Here is a 17,772-nt window from a genome sequence, read left to right on the forward strand (position 1 = left end):
CTTAAATTTCTCTACAAGTATAAAATAATACTATTTCAACTGAGTACAAAAAAGGCGGATGTTTTCTCAGTCCGCTTTTGTATTTTATTTAAGTTAATCGATTTATTTCTAGTCTCTCTCAATTGTTTACTCAGATTTTATTCGAGTATAATAAGTTGGTGGAGATGTCAATTATAAAAATATTCTTACATCCGAATATTTTACCAAACAATGTAAATATAATTCAATTGTTAAAACGCGTTTCTTGAACACTTGGCAGAGCATTCTTGCATCAGAGCATGGAAACTAGAGCGTGGGAAATAGATAATACTACTTAATTACGTGAATACGTATTTTTGATTAAGGAATAAAATTCAAAATTCATTTATTTCAAGAAGGCCTAGTTCATAATCATTATTGAAACACAAGTCAGTCTCACCACTCTACCACTAGTCCGGAAGGGAGTTTCTAACGCGAATAAGTCTGAAAAATACTCAAAGGATTGCTCTTTTTAAGTGACTTACAAAAGGGGAGGTTATCAATTCAGCTGTGTATTTTTTTTATGTTTATTTGCTCTGAACCCTGTCATTTATAAACTGAATTGATTTTTTTTTTTTTTTAGAGGGATGTATACCGTACTTCCCATGTCCTATTCTAAAATTCATTCAAATGTGGTCTAATTTTCATCAAGTCAAGATCTGTTGGAGAAATTAAGGGATCTTTTAAAATATTCTAGGGACACCTATAACCATTTGAGTATTTTTTAAAGTAACTAGACCTTAGCATAGCACCATTTAGTCACGTGAAACTGATTATGGAAGAACACGGATGGCCACTGGAACTACACAACAATAAGTATAATAAAAAAAGAGTGTTTTTTTTTTACATTAAAAGAACGACTTGTTGTTCAACTAACAAGCAATAAATAATTATTTTCTATTTCTATTTATGTATTATTTATTTTCTACAACATTTTTATGTCGGTGCCAAGTATCCTTTGACATGTGCCCATATAAACTTAATTGTAATTTATTATTTTATTAATTGTATTGTATTATTTTTTTGTTCATGAACCTTATTTCATAATTGTAATTCATATTATTGTAATTGCCAGTATCTTAATTGTACCTGGTAGTAACATCAATTAAAATTTAAATATTATCCTAACAACAATGTGCATGCCAATTAGGCGTGGTACAGGTAAGATCTGCATATTTTTTTCTGTAACATCTATTTAACTGTATCTATAAATAAAATTGAATTGAATTGAATTTAAATTGTAGAAAATTACTGGTGGAATACCAGTATAATATTCCTTGTAAAAGTAAAATGTTGAAAAATTACTACGTATAGGTAGATAATATTTTACTTGGCCTTTTAAAAGTGACGTCTAAGACCAAAGATCGCAGGATTTATGCCTGTCGCAAGCCAGTCGTGAGCTTCGTTATCAACCTGCATATACAACCTAACAGTTTAACCCGTAACCATCTTAGAGCGAATCATTACTTAAAAAAATAAAACTTATGCATTGGTAGGTCGGTCTACACAAAATTGTAGCAAGCGCACGTATAGAAGCCCTAGGCTGTTCGAACAAGGTGCGGCGCGTGAGGTAACCGGCACCCGGTCACCGGCATGTACCGTAGACGTTACGTAACCGGACCGTTTATAGGTGCTGAGTTCAAACCACCTGCAGTTCTAGTTTGTATTTATCTTTTTTATAGTGTTACTATATAGGAATCCGTTTGCTTGGTATTAGATGTACACGCTTGCAGGTTTATTTCTAAGTCGAGCCAAATATAGAGGATTTTTCGTCAAGATATTTTTAGTACCTACATTGACATACCGAGTATGTTAGAGTAAGTTAACACTCGGTCAATAACGCTTAGATTTAGCATTAATTATAAATTGATAACAACCGCCAACCTGCACTAGATCAGTATGGTGGGACTATGCTCAAATCTTGTACTTATAAGAGATTAGTGGTAGCCTGTTTTCAGCGATAGATAGGAACAGACATTCACACAGGGCTTCATATTTATATAATGTTATAGACTTATCGTAGACTCGTGTTTAAGTATAGACCAAAAAGCAGTTAGGAATACAAAACATCGTAAATAAAAAAAAAATTACATTTATGTTCTTTTTGTTGTAATATTTTCTTATAATTTTAGTCAGTTGCTTTTTTTATCATATAATTTAGATATTTGTTATTGTAATTTATTATTAATAGAGTAAATGGATCTAATTTAAATGACTTCAAGGCTCAAGTTCCACTATACTTCTAAAGCTAAAGTCCTTTCTTCTATTGGAATGTACGTTTTTAAGAGGGAAACATTTTCAAAGAGCAATATCAAACTCTATTATAAAGTAACTATTATTATAAACTAATCTGTGGTTATCTTTGTGGCGAAAGTCAAATAATAAAATAATAATGTAGAGTCAACATTGACGCAGCAGACGCATGAAATTGGACAAACAAATATTGCTTCAGAGGCCTTCAACCCGACACACGAGGTTCCACGTTTTGCGGTTATGACGAATAATATAATCGATCAACGAGTAGCCGGCATTCCATGAGAGCAATAGTTGAAGTATTCGCCGTAATTATTTTTTAACCTACAAAACAAGACTAACATATTTTTTTACGACCTCCCCGGCGCAAGATGAGCGCTGTGCTATCATAAGTATAGATCGCGGGTTCTGTGCCCGGTGGGAGCTATTTGGAATTTATAGTTTCCGTATTTTCTTTTATCTGGTGGTGAAAGGCTTCGGCTGTGGCTAGTTACCACCCCACCTGTAACGACGTGCCGCCTAGCGATGAAGCCTTTCGGAGGAAAACGATTGTTGTGATATACCCCAAACAGGTATGCCCCAATTATTAATTCGACTGTCCTACCAAATTCTTATATCTCGTTTTTCTGGCACTTTAATTTTAGACTTTAAGTTTATCGATCTTAAACCTATTTTACGGATATAATGGAGTTTCTATCTAATTAGAGTAATAAAGTTTTAACTCTATCAAAATACAGAACGTAATAAATACCAAAAGTTTTACAAACTATCAAAACCAAGAATAGCTCAGCTGTTCTAATTTTCCTAGAATTAAATAACTTTTTAGTTTTGTTGCGGACGTCGTATTATTGCGTAAGCCGGCGGGTTATTATATTTTTTTAAACCGTTATGAATTACTCGGCGTTTATTTATTTCAAGCAAACTGACCTTCAAAACAAGAGTGGATAGACATCTTCTACGACAGTTCCACCCTTGACCTCATCGTTGGTTTTTGTAAATATTGACCATTATTTTACCAGAGTGCCAAGTGTGAGATGTTCTTCGTTTACTTATTAGATCGCGTGGAAGTTAACTATGATTTATATGGCATCAAAACACCGCCATCTAGTGGCAGGACGGTTTCTCAGTATTCTAACTAGATGGCGCGCCTTTGGTTCCATACAAATCGTGGTAAACTTGAACGCGTTCGAATAAGTAAACGAAGAATATCAATAATTACGTACACTTGGAGGAAATATCAATTTCATGAACTTTGGTCATGCATAATTATCCAGATCCAGTAGGAACTGCGACTCTCTCGCAGCCTGAGCGGTTTACCACTAAGCTGACGGCCGATTGGCGCAGTACGCAGCGACCCTGTTTACTGAGTCCAAGGCCGTGAGTTCGATTCCCACAACTGGAAAATGGATGTAATGTTTTTCAGTATCTGGGTTTTATAAGTATTTATGTATTTTATTCATAAAAACTATCCATCATCCTAGTACCCTTAACACAAACTCTTACTTTGGGCAAGATAGCGATGTGTGTACTGTCGTAGTATATTTACTTATTATTTATTTATTTATTTAAGCTACGGTTCTCATATAAGTGTAGGTAAAAATGTTAAATAAATTGAATAGCTCAAAAATGTTTTAATACAAAATTTATTTTTATTTATTAAAAAGCAATGTTTTCTTTTGTTTCAAGAGAGTGTCTCTTTCTAATATGATCCTTCGAAAAGTAATTTAATTGTAATTGTAAAGTTTTTAGAGAAACAGTACTTGCCTGGAGTTAAGGAAATGGCAGTATATCGGTAGCACGTTATACCATTAATCGTGGTTAAATGATTCTTTAACTTATCTGTCCAAATATTAATGGACTTGGCGAATGGACTTGCAAATATTAATTTATAGAGAGTTATTATCACTAACAAGTGAAAGTAAAGCCCGCAAACCCTCTCTCATAACATCACAGCCCTGCCTGCTTATCTTCTTATGGGCTTATGTCCTTCAAAACATGAGCGGATAGGCATCTTCCTTCCAGACGACAGCGGTTCAACCATGACCTTATCACTGCTTTCACGCATCACTGACCGCATGCCTATCTTCTTTGAAACAAAGAGTTTATTTTGATATTCGACCTTATTGTACCGAAACGCTATGTCTGACTTTGTGTAAGAAATATAATTTTTCTTTCTCGTAAAGGGCCAGGGTAAATCATAAAGCCTTGGTCACTTGCGCACGGCCTCAGCGCTAAACCTATTGTAACAGAAAAAAAAACTAAAAAAAACGTGTTGTTCTCTTTGCACGCGAATTCAAGTGGTCAAACCATCGAGTGGTCGATGCGAGCCGATTGGCAGCTTTGACAAACAAACAAAAACTTACCACAAAAACTGACTAAGCAAGGACATAGAAAATGACTCAGCCCTGTATCAAATTCTATTGGTAAACATGATTTTTTAACCAATCTCTAAAAGGAGGTTATTACTTTTAAATATAGCGCTATAGGGGGGCTCAGTTAGACTATAAGGAATTTTGTGTATAGAATAAGGTTGTTTTTTTAGTTGTTAAGTACTAACATAGGTTTCACTACATTGTATTACTAACACGATATGGACAAATGTCCGAAATAAAGATTATAATTATTATTATTATATTAACAATTATTTTGAGAATATCTCCACATCTCAATACATTTTGATAGAGATTTTCTGATATTAAAACATTAATATATCTACAATTGCCCGCGTTTTACTATCTGTACTAACTACGGTTTTATCAAAATCGCGTGGAAACCGCTTGATGTACTGGGAAGATAATATACATTACATTATACCTACATATGCCCTGTATGTTACTCTTCGTTATTGCAGCTTACTTTATGCACGAAATCAAGTTGCTTGGTTAGTTAGAAAGGAAAGAAAGAACACACAAGCAAACAAACATATCAACACACTTTTGTATTCATAACATTAGAAAGATTCTCGCATAAATAGTAAAATAAAAACGTTATTAAGGCATTATAGTTTAAGATGATCTGATGAAAGATTGGTGAAGAAATTGTGGAATTTTAACGCGACAAAACTCCTAAGCGCTTTAAATGGCAAGAAGACTTCTTCTTAAAAAAACATTAACAGTCCACTGCTGGACTAAAGGTCTCTAACAACGGGAGACAGGTTAGTGATTGCAGTAGACGGTAGTAGTAGCATAGAGGACGCTGCTGCCCTGTCTCCCCTATATACCCTTAGTCACCTCGTACGACATCCACGGGAAGAGGAGCATCTAAGCTATGAATTATACATATTTTAGCCGAGTGTAAAACATTATACATAGGATTTTAAACTAAGATTATCGTGGTTAATCAACATTTCTTAAGTATAGCCACCTTAGCCACTCGGGTCACCGAACATATAAAAGCGGTTAGAGACAATGAAACACAGAAGTCTGCGATTGTGGAGCACATTCTACAAGGGGGCACCCAGCACTGGATAGAGCTACACGACTTTAAAGTTCTCTCCACCGACCGTCATTATATTCCAAGACTAGTTCGTGAAGCGATTGAAATTCGGAAGCACAAAAATTTCAATCCTTAGGACGCTCTATCTCTTAAATCTTCTATCTACTAAAATAACGCTCAATGCCTATTATATTTATTTTAAATACGTTGTTTCGTTTGTCCATCCTTTACACCTTAAATAAGCAACCAGTCTGCTTATTTTTGGCATAGAGATAGTTGAAAAGACGTAGAGTGACATAGGATACCTTTTTAAACCAGTAAAGACAACGGTGCGATTTTTAAAAAGCTATAATAAACTCGCACGAAGATCGCGGGCAACGTATAGTGTTTCTATAAAAGTGCTAATGCTTACTATGAGGTCAATAAAGCTTAGTTCGGACTGCCCCGCTACTAGATGGGCAGCGCGGGGCATTTCGCAACTGCAGCTAAAATAAAGGCGCAGTGAAGCAATCACCTTGACATTTATTGGTACTCGTTATTGTGTTATGAAATTATCGGAGTCAGATCTTTAAATAAATCATGTTTTTCGTTATCTCAGGTAAACTATAAAACCGTTTGAATTTTTGATTCGCTAGGTTCAATTCACAGGTCGGCCCAATAAAGTATACCTTGTATTGAGTTTTTCTATCAAATTTTTTTTCTTACCAACCCAATGCATCTGCGAGTGAGACGTTATGCGCTTTGCAGTCTTCCCCGAATGTTATCACTAACATGTGAAATCTTAAAGCCCACCAATCTGTATTGGAGCAACGTGGTGGATCAATACTCTGATTCCTTCTATTCTACTGGTGGTAAATGGTTTATTTATCAGCAGTGGGACGTTACAGTGCTGGTGATGGTGAAAGTCTGCAGCGCGCATGATTCGTAGCTTTCATGTCATTCAGAGAGAGAGAGAGAAAGATTCGGTACTAATCCGCGTAAAACTGATAAGGTTATATAACTGCCATATTTCTAACAGATCAACCCGCTACGAGCGCTGTGGTCCCGGGATCCATTCCTGACAAGGGAAATTCTGGCAGTTAATATTACCTTGTCTGGTCTGCCACGGTAGTCATGCCACAATGAAACTGACTAGGGGCGTGGGGTTAACATAAACTCCCATCCCCTAATATGTTAGCCCGCTACCGTAGGCAGCATCATCACTTGCCACGTGGTGAGAACGCAGTTAAGGCCTAACTTGTAGTGAGATAAAAAAATGTAAATGCAGATACTAAGCAATCAGCAGAAACTCTCCGTGAGTGACTGAAATCGCTACAATCAATTAAAGTATCAAAGGCTGTTACGAAATCTCGGCCGACACACTTGATGGTGTTGGAAGCATACGGATTTCTTTTGTAGCAGAAAACGTTCACTTATTTAACTTTATAAAAAAAAATCGGTATTTTAGAGCAAATTACCATATTTGTTTTATGTAATTTTAACAGGTATAATTCAACATCACTTCAGAGAGCACATCGGTCCCAAATAAGTTGGATTTCTTTATCACAAAAATTAAAGCAGAGGGATTTATCTAAACGAACTGCTCTTCTCCGACCGGGCGCGTTTTCATCCCTATGTTGTTAATATCCCAAAAACTCGGACGAAGCGATTCGCATCTCTGTTTTCTTAAACGCATGGCTTTCCTAATTCTTACAACTTGAGTATCTTTTAAACAAGAGTGAATAGGCATCTTCTAGGCAAGCGAGTCCTATCTAAGGCCACATCTACACTTTCCATCAGGTGAGATTGTGGTCAAGCGCTAGTCTATAAAGTGTTATATGTTTGTTTGGTAATGGTAGCCTCTCAGTTAATGTCAAATAAGGAATTATCCCTGTACCTGATGACTGTTTCGAGTGACCCAGTGTCTTCAGCTAATGAGGTTAATAACTTTTTTGTTAATATAGGTAGTAACTTAGCCTCTAAAATTGGTAATCATATCTGCCATAAGTGTTCTCATGACAGTCACTCAATCTTTCCTAATTCAATGTTCCTAAATAGTGTTGACAGTAACGAGGTCGAGTCGCTCATCCTTGGACTTAAAAATAACTGTGCTGTGGGCTGGGATGGTATATCGACATCAATCTTAAAATCAGCTAGACACGTACTCTTACCTATTATAACGCACGTTTGTAATCTTTGTTTTTCAACTGGCGTATTTCCCAAAGTATTCAAGAGAGCCATCGTGCATCCCATTTATAAGACGGGTCCCAGAGACTGTGTCGATAATTATAGACCAATTTCTGTGCTAAGTGCTCTTTCTAAAATTCTAGAAAAACTTTTGAATCGGAGACTCGTGTCATTTTTAAATGAAAACCAACTACTTTCTGATCATCAGTTTGGTTTTAGATCAAATAAATCGACCGAGGATGCAGTTACGAGTTTGATAGATACCACAATACAGAACATAGACCAAAAGAAAAAGACTATTGGCATCTTTTTAGACCTCTCTAAAGCCTTCGACACAGTCTCTATTCCGAAACTTTTAAATAAATTAGAAAGGTTAGGTGTGCGTGGATTGCCCTTATCTCTATTTAAAAGTTACCTTACTGAGAGAACACAAAGTGTTTCCGTAAACCATGTAACCAGCCATGATAAGAATCTTAATTTTGGGGTGCCACAAGGAAGCGTACTTGGGCCCACTCTTTTTTTGGTATACATTAATGAGCTCTGTCAGTTCACCCTACCAAATTGCAAGATAATAAGTTATGCTGATGACACGGCTCTTCTTGTTCATGGCTTAACATGGGAGGAAGCACGTGGTAATGCTGAATTAGCTTTGGCTAATGTTATAAACTGGCTGTCTTGCAACTTACTAACAGCCAATGTTTCAAAGACAAAATTTGTAACATTTGGACCAAGGCGTTCCTTGCCGCCTGCCTCATTCTCAATCTGTGCTCATCGATGTTCTGTCCCACTTGATAAAAGTTGTGACTGTAGCCGGATTGCGCGTACGCAAAGCATCAAATACCTTGGTGTGGTTATTGATGAGTGCCTCACATGGAATGATCACATTGAATCTGTTATCTCCAGAGTTAGAAAGACAATGTATATTTTCAGAAATCTCAGAAATACAGCCAAAATAGACACTTTAAAATCTATATACTTTGCTTTCGTGCAATCTGTTCTTGGTTACTGCATAACAGTTTGGGGAGGTGCCGGCAAAACTATAATGCTTCGGTTGGAAAGGGCCCAAAGGTCTGTATTGAAAGTGATGATGCTGAAACCGATACGTTTTCCCACCACTGAATTATATAAGCAGGGCAGGGTTCTTTCGGTACGCAAACTATACGTGCTGTTAATTACTCTTCGTAAGCACGGCAATACTACCTATGATTCAGAGTTTGTTAAAAATAAGCGTAGGTTTGATAGGATTTGTCAAGTTGAACCACGCAGAACCGCTTTAGCTGGTCGCCACTCTTACTTCATAAGTTCAATGCTTTATAACAAAATTAATAAAAAAATATCCATTTACTCATTAACATCACGAAAATGTAAAATTGAATTAACGAATTGGCTTCTTAACCTAACTTATGATGAGACTGAAAACCTTATTCAATAATACATACAATCACACCCTCACCCTCACCCACACTCACATACACATACACATACACATAAACACACGCGCACGCACACACTCATATTTAGTTTTTTAAGTACAATTAATTATATTTAAAAAAAAAAAAAAAAAAAAAATATTGATGTATTTATGTAAATGTAGAAAAAAAAAAAATTGAGTTTATCAATGCTTTCAATTGAATTTAATTCAAAAAGTTTTTCGGTTTTTATTTTTATTAATCTCACTAGATTTAATTTAAGTGTATGGTTCTCGCTCCAGAGACGGGCGATAATAACTGCGACTCAGTCTTGCACTATAGCAGTATTATCGAATTTGGGTTTCATGATACACATTACCTTATAACATTACCTTAATCCCCACTAACATTATTTTTACACAGATTTTAATGACGTTCACGTTGCGGTTACGTCCGTAATTCCTTCCCGTGTGTACTCGTAGTTCCAAGCCGCACAAGAAGCCAGCCTTCCGTTTGATACACTTTTACTTTTTATCCGACAAATGTCTTCCGATTAGAAAATGCTGGAATAATATTAAGTTAACACGACAATATGAAAACTTTAAGTCGTTGTTCTTGTAACTTCTTCGAAAGTTAACGTATTTTACTACAAATGGGGAAGTTAAGTAATGACGCATGTCATAGTGAAAGGTCCCGGGTTCGTACCCCCGGCAATTAATTACTGAATTTTCGCTGGTCTGGTCTTGTCGTTACTACCCTACAGACAAAGACGTGCTAAGCGTTACAGTACAATGTTGCGTAGAAACCATCTTAAACTGGATTCTTCACTTACCAACAGGTGAGATTGCAGTCTGGCTAACTAGCAGTGGAATTTAAAAAAATTGAATGCCAGTATTTTTGAGAATGTTCTATATAATAACTCATAATAAAACTTGGTCGCGGACAGTTAACTCAGCTTGCGTTACTAAATGGGTGCTTATAAATGAATTTACGCCATTTGCAGTATCAAAATAAATCCTAAGACGTTGTTAAGAAACGTGTTAACAGTTTCATCATTATCATCATATCAACCAATTGTAAACAATACACTGACAACACAAATCAGCACGGCTAGTATTATCTCCCCGGGGAAAGGATAAAAATGTATCCCAAAACTTTATTCACTCTCAGAGCACTGGTGGAAATAATATACAAATAATATATGTGTAACAATAAACGGGGGTTAACTTCTCCTATTCCATGTTACCGTGCTCCGATTCCTAATGCATTTTCTCTTTAAAAATAGTTTAATTCTAGGTAGAAGAGTATAGCACTAAAATAATTAAATAGAAATGTGCATATAACACTTTTGCCGTACATCTGCAGCGTCATTGGAGATGGGATCTGGCGCGTTGTATTTGTGTGGCTCGTTCGAGCAACTCTCTCAATAATACATGTTTTCAAACTGTTACGATTGTTAGGATTGTTTTCCGCTAAATGTTGATCGTAGACTGACGTCACGCGCCGCACACACGTTTTCATCAATAGCCTGTAACAGTCCACAGCTGGACTAAAGGCCTCTCGAGTACCGTGCGACACGTTTATTATAACCCTTGTCAGGGGATACAATCGGGGCATCTACTGCCTGCCTTGTATTTGATTTATAATTGTACCTTCTTTTGACAATCACAGAACAATATCTTAAAACCAGTGGCGTGCACAGGATTTTTGCCCAGGGTATGAATAAAGAAGGAAGATGGCATTGGATTGAAAAATCCTTCCCCTTTATGAGTTATACAAAAAGTTTAAGGTATGCAGTGCTTTTGTGCATGTATGAAGTGCACGCCACTGCTTAAAATAGATGGTATTCAGAAATTATTACATATATCTGCTAGGTCCATTATTCTATACATAGTATTATAAATGCGAAAGTGTATGTGTTTGGTTGTACATCGACTTGATTTTTTGCCGAGTTAGTTGAAAGGATGGAGTGTAACATAAGCTACTTTTTATCCCAGGAAAACACACGGTTCCCACGGGACTAGTGAAAAACCGGATCAACAGCTGGATATAACTAAACGTTAAAAATAGCCTGGTAAAATATACAGTAAATCACAATTTGAACTACAGCGAGAGTTCGGTGACGAAACTCATTGTTGTACCTTGATTGCGGTTTCCATTTGTAATATACTAGTTTTACATTCAGCTGCTCCTAAACAGAACAAACTTTTAAACTTATCAAAATTCAAAAAAAAATTCAACATTCAAAATTCATTATTTGACAGCCGACTGGCGCAGTGGGCAGCGACCCTGCTTTCTGAGTCCCAGGCCGTGGGTTCGATTCCCACAACTGGAAAATCTTTGTGTGATGAATATGATTGTTTTTCAGTGTCTGGGTGTTTATCTGTATATTATAAGTATTTATGTGTATTAGCTAAAATATTCATCAGCTATCTTGGTAACCATAACACAAGCTACGCTTACTTTGGGGCTAGATGGCGATGTGTGTATTGTCGTAGTATATTTATTTATTTATTATTATTCAAGTAGGCCTTGTTATAAGCACTTTTGAAACGTCTAGTCAGTCTGTTTGTAGTGACTCTAACACCGGTTCGGAAGGCAAATTTCACCGAGAAGAGCCGGCAAGAAACTTAGCAGATTGCTCTTCAACATCATTTTACAGTTTACAATGAAAAAGTAATTTTATACACTTAATTGAAATTCTTGAGAGATATACTTTAGCTTCCTATTGGAATACAAAACGCAAAAACTCTACATAACTATGCAGTGATTAGCAACAACTTAATCCATGTTTATGTATTTTTTTAGTAATAATTGAAGGAGCAAGATGGCCTAGCTGATGGTAAGTGGAACACTATCCTCTATATCCAGAATACTTCACAGTGCATGCAATTAACACGCCCTGCATCGTGCCGCCCGGTGTCCATTAACCTGAATCGTAGGTTTAAAGCCTCATGGGCCTGTAATTACACTTGGGCCGGCAACCACGCCCTTTAGACCAGAACACAACATTGCAACAATGCTGCTTAGCGGCAGAAATAAGCATGGTGGTAGTTCTTTCCCGGATGAACTCCACCTACGATCGATCGGACGATCTACTTCAACTAAACCGTCAAGCCGTGCATAAAATGCTTTTTTTAAATCCCGCGGATATATTTTACCAGCTCCTCCTAAACCCTAAGCTACACTCAGGATTCTAAAAGCACCCTTGCGAGGCTTGGGGTTACTCTGAGTTCTCTAGTTAATTTGGGAGTAGCCCCATGACGTAAGACTATCGCATTACATTGTTAAACAATCTATTATAATTTTTGAAGAATAATTATCGATTGCTCTGTTCTAATATTCACTCGCTAATGTTTTGGAAAGCGTTCAGAGCTGTAGACAATCGAACCAAATAATTTACCAACGAACAATAATGTTCAAAGATATCGAAATAAAAGAAAAATCTTAGTTTCACAAAAAACCACAGTGTTGCTATTATTTGACTTGATTTGCTATACTTTGCTAAAAGCAGAAGAATTTTTATGGTGGTATTTATGATATCTTCAATCTTTATACATTACACCAAACAGATCTTTGGCAATGTGGTTTGACAGCCGGTTGGCGCAATGGGCAGCGACCCTGCTTTCTGCATCCAAGGTCGTGGGTTCGATTCCCACAACTGGAAAAATGTTTGTGTGTGCACATTAATGTTTTTCAGTGTCTGAGCGTTTATCTGTATAAGTATTTATGTGTGTTATTCATAAAAATATTCATCAGCTATCTCAGTACCCATAACACAAGCTACGCTTACTTTGGGGCTAGATAGTGTTGTGTATTGTTTTAGTATATTATTATTATGTACTGTCTACGCACATTTTGCTGTAATACCGGAGCATCCTCAGGAGATGTTGACTTTAAAATAAACAATTGCCAAATTAGCAATGGTCAGGTATAATAATATCACAATTTAAGCTTAATATTCTTTGTACATCATGGAATTTCGCAAAGTAACGCCTGCTTCTATCCAATATTCTTAACTAAATTGACACGTTGGAAATATTGTGCATAATTGAATTAACAGCAATAACTAGCTATGCCCTGGTCTTCACCAATATTAACCCTTGTCTATTTTGGCTTGTTCTTTCCCTACCTTCTGTAATATGAGTTCAAATTAAGAATTCTAGGCAAGCGCTCGCGATGTTACATACCATCAGATGCCATTGCACTATAGTGTATAGTATATAGTATATTTAAAAAATATACTATATAAATAAAGTAATAGTCTATAGTATATTTAAAAACAAAGAAGTTGTATTCCTAATTTTTCTGAATAAAAATAAATCTATTTCAATGTCCAGGACGCAAACCATTTTTGCGTCAAATCTCATCAATATCAGAGCAGCGATCAATCCAAACATTGGTCACAAACAAACAGATAAATAAACAAATAAAAAGTCCAGCGTCGCATCTTTAATCTTAGTTATGGATTAAAAGCTAAAAAATTCAATTCCAAAAAGTTTTCTAAAAGCTCACTTACATACTACATACAAAAGACATCAACGATCACACATCTTAATTTAATGCCTCCTAAATGTATTTAAGTTTCATTACTATGATCAGTCTAATGAATGGAATAGATAAAGCACTTAGACCACCTCGTTATTCCAGAACTGGTTGGTGGGCTTAGACAACGAAATGTTACAGTTAATAACTTAATTTAATATCAGCTAAAATTGGGAAACACGGTCTCGAGATAGTTAAAGGATGCCTAAAAGCTTTATTTTCTACAGCATCATTAATAATTCTAACGAATCTGCTCATAAAATGGAATATTATAAATGTGACAATTCGTTTATCTAAGTATTTTTTCTTGTCATCTATTAATTTTTGTATTTGTTATGTAACCTATTGTGTAACATTGCAGCCAAATTACTGACAATACACTGTACCATGAACCAATATGTAAAACCTTATTGACGTGTATTTTACAATAAATGACGATTTTTATTATTATTATTGTAAAACAAATGTACTTCGTTTTTGTCATAATAATGTGATTATATTGTAAGAATACTTTAGTTCTTTGATCGAATTTATTTTCTCCCTAGGAAATGGTGCATTCTCCCCAGTGTTTGAATCAACTCCTTTCCGAAAATGTGACCGAAGTTGTGTTTACATACCTATAATAAAAAGCCTCCACGTTGTAGCACAACACTTTTAAACACTAATAAATCACAGAAACACTTGCGATTTAAGAGTTACGCAAACTTTTTAATATCAACCTGCTTAGGAGTCACATGTGAAACCTTTTTCGTATTTCGCGTGTTTTCGAATTTCAAAATTCGCGTACAGCCGTGCCTGAGAGTTATTGGCGCCAAGTGAAGTGAAATGTTTAAACTTGGAAGGTTAGTTGAGCTTGGCTATGGCGGGGATCGCATTCAGTAGTACAAGATTTACTCGCTCGCAATCGAGGAGTCGCTTTCGAGTATTACAATACTTGAACATCAAAGTAAATTTGAACATCAAACTTAGAAGAATGAACTGGAGCCGAAGTCTGCATTCATTCTGTATTCTTCAAAGAATTGTAACACTTTTCATTCAACTATACATATTGTGAAGCGGTGATAGCGCTGTGAGTAGGAGAGCTCGACTTCACTTTCGGCGGGCCGAGTTCGCATCCCAGCACGCACCCCAAACTTTTATAAGTTATGTGCGTTTTAGGTAGTTAAAAATATAACTTGCTTCGACGGTGAAGGAAAACATCGTGCGGAAGCCTGCATGCCTGAGAGTTAGTTCTACATAATGTTTTCAAAGGTATTTGGAGTCCACCTAACCGCACTGAGCCAGCGTGGTGGACTATGGCCTTAACCCCTTATCATTGTGGGAGGAGACCCGTGCCCTGTAGTGGGCCGGTAATGGGCTGAAATGATGAGCCACATTGTATAATATCGTTATACCAGTGCGTTCACTCAAGTAGAGTGTACTCGCTAGTCTGGAAACTGGGAGGTCCGGGGTTTGATCCCGGCAAAAGAAATTTGGTATTTTATAATTTCAGAATTTTCTCTGGTCTGGTCTGGTGGGAGGTGTCTGACGTGGCTAGTTACAAACGACAAAGACGTGTCGACGTGATATGATGTCGTAAGGGGTATTGGTTTAATATAACACTAAAAGGATATACCCCTAAAAGGTTATCCCGTTACCATCTTAGACTGCATCATCACTTTCCAGGTGGCAGTCAAGGGCTAACTAGTAGCGGAATAAAGAAAGTAGTTTCTCAATATTTTCTCAGATTATTACAATAATTAACACGCACAACGGCAAATCTTAATAATAGAAACGAGACTAACTTTTTAGCATAACATTGATTCACTTTTAGGGGTGCCAGGTCCATCGTGTCAGACGCTCTGAGTAACTCCAAAGATTTTCGACTAGTAAAAGGTGTCCGTATGTCAACTCTCATCTTTACTGCTCGTGCTGTCATCCTTTTTTCGTTCCAGCAGAACTTTTCATCGCAGTTTACTGTTACACTTTGAATCCTCCGCATCACGACGCAAAAAAACATTGGTGTAGTATATGCTGAAAAAATGTAATTGTTGTAGCTATCTAAGCGAATGATCTATCATCTATATCTAGATGGTCTACAAACTTTTTTCTGACAAGACTTTTTCATTACAACTTTGGGTTTAGGAACTTCCGGTTGTTAACACTAGCATGCAATAGTTATCGTTAAAACCTGCCAACATTATATAGACATATGATTAGAATATAAATTTTATGTTTTATAAGAACTAAGACTAAGTTACAATTGTAAGTTGTTTTAGTTGCCTCATTAAATAAATAAACGTATAATACGAAGCAGCGTAGAGGGTTACGCCTCGCCTTATTATATTATATGTTTCCCAATGTTCCCTCCTTAATCAGGGATTGTTAATCAAGTTGGTGGATCAATGCTCTAAAACTCTCTCTTCCATGAGAGAAAGGTGGTTTCGCCCTGCAGTAGGATATTATTGCTTACATTTTATCAATAATAGAAGTGGACTTGTATGACAGAGGAGCCTGCCTCGGCAGTGGGATGTTAATAGTAAATAAATGTCCAAAAAATTCTTCGATTTTCAACCTAATGTACCTTATTATAGTAGTCTAGCCCTTTCATTTGATACCTATATTGAGGTAGTTGTGAAATAATATCCGCCATTTTGTGGCGGCAGCCATCTTGGACCGATTTTCATCAAACATAGCCAAAACCGGGAGTGTTTTGGATACGTTTGTACAGTTTACACAATCTGTTACTAACTCGTATTTCAAACAAAAAAAACTTAATTAAAATCGGTTTATCCGTTCGGGAAATACGGTGGTTTAAAAGAAATTAAACTTTACATCAACAGCAGTAAGGAAATATGAATTCCTTGTTCGTTGATCGTCACAGTTAAGACATCCAGTTCTTCCTTACCGCTCCTAATCCAGTACTAATCATGATGACCTACATATCTTAGGTCTTATTTAGTCAACTCAGTTTACACACGCTGTTAGTTGGATACAGTTGCGACATAAAGTCTTGATACGTTTTACTAAGTAATGTTAATAGGAGGTGGTCTTGTGGTTAGCAAATTTAACTACAGATCAGGTCACGGGTCTCCTCTCTGAATGAAGAGGGTCTTAATCCACCACTCTGGTCCAGTTCGTGTTGGTAGGCACCTTCGAGAACATTATGGAGAACTCTTAGGTTTCTTAGCCATATTTTCCTTCACCGTTTAAACAGGTGATCATGAAATAAAAATAGAAACTCTAAAAAAAGAAGTACAATACATGAGGCCTTATCGCTTTATTCATGTAAATAAGCGTCATAAATAAAGCGTGTGGGTGTGTCTGTCTGTGTCATCGTATTTACCGAATGGAATAAATCGATTTTAATCAATGAAATTCATTAATTAAAACGCATATAAAAAAAACGATAAGGCTTCTTGTATTGTACTTCTTTTTTCGTGTTTCTGTTTTTATTTAATGTTTGTATATGTTAATAATGCGGTATACGTATAAAGAGTAAAATAATAATTATAATAAGTCTGAGAGTTAAAAGATGTGTCTGCGATCGCACACGGCCTGCTTATATTAGGCTGAAATCCTGACAACTACTACATTTTACAATACATTATGCACTAAGTACGTACGCTTTCATAATATAGGAAGGATCCAAGAATGCAAATGCTTGTGTATGTACGTGCTAATTGTATGGTACGACCGCCGGAGGACGCTGAGGCGGTGGTGCGGAACATTTCGTAACAGTTCGTACTCTGAACTCTACTACTATATTCTGTTCGTTTAGGTAATCAAAAAAGGTAAACAACAATGTGCACGTCTTTGGCATTAAAATTTTTACAAAATTACAAAGGAAAATAATACCAACATGATACTGAACTTTGCATCATACCCACTTCTTAAAATTGTATGATAAATTGTATGAATGATTTTTAGGTCCCTGGTTCGAGGTAGGGAAATTACTGCATTCTCT

This window comes from Pararge aegeria, chromosome 1 (assembly GCF_905163445.1).
Source record: "Pararge aegeria chromosome 1, ilParAegt1.1, whole genome shotgun sequence".
Classification (NCBI taxonomy): Eukaryota; Metazoa; Arthropoda; class Insecta; order Lepidoptera; family Nymphalidae; genus Pararge; species Pararge aegeria.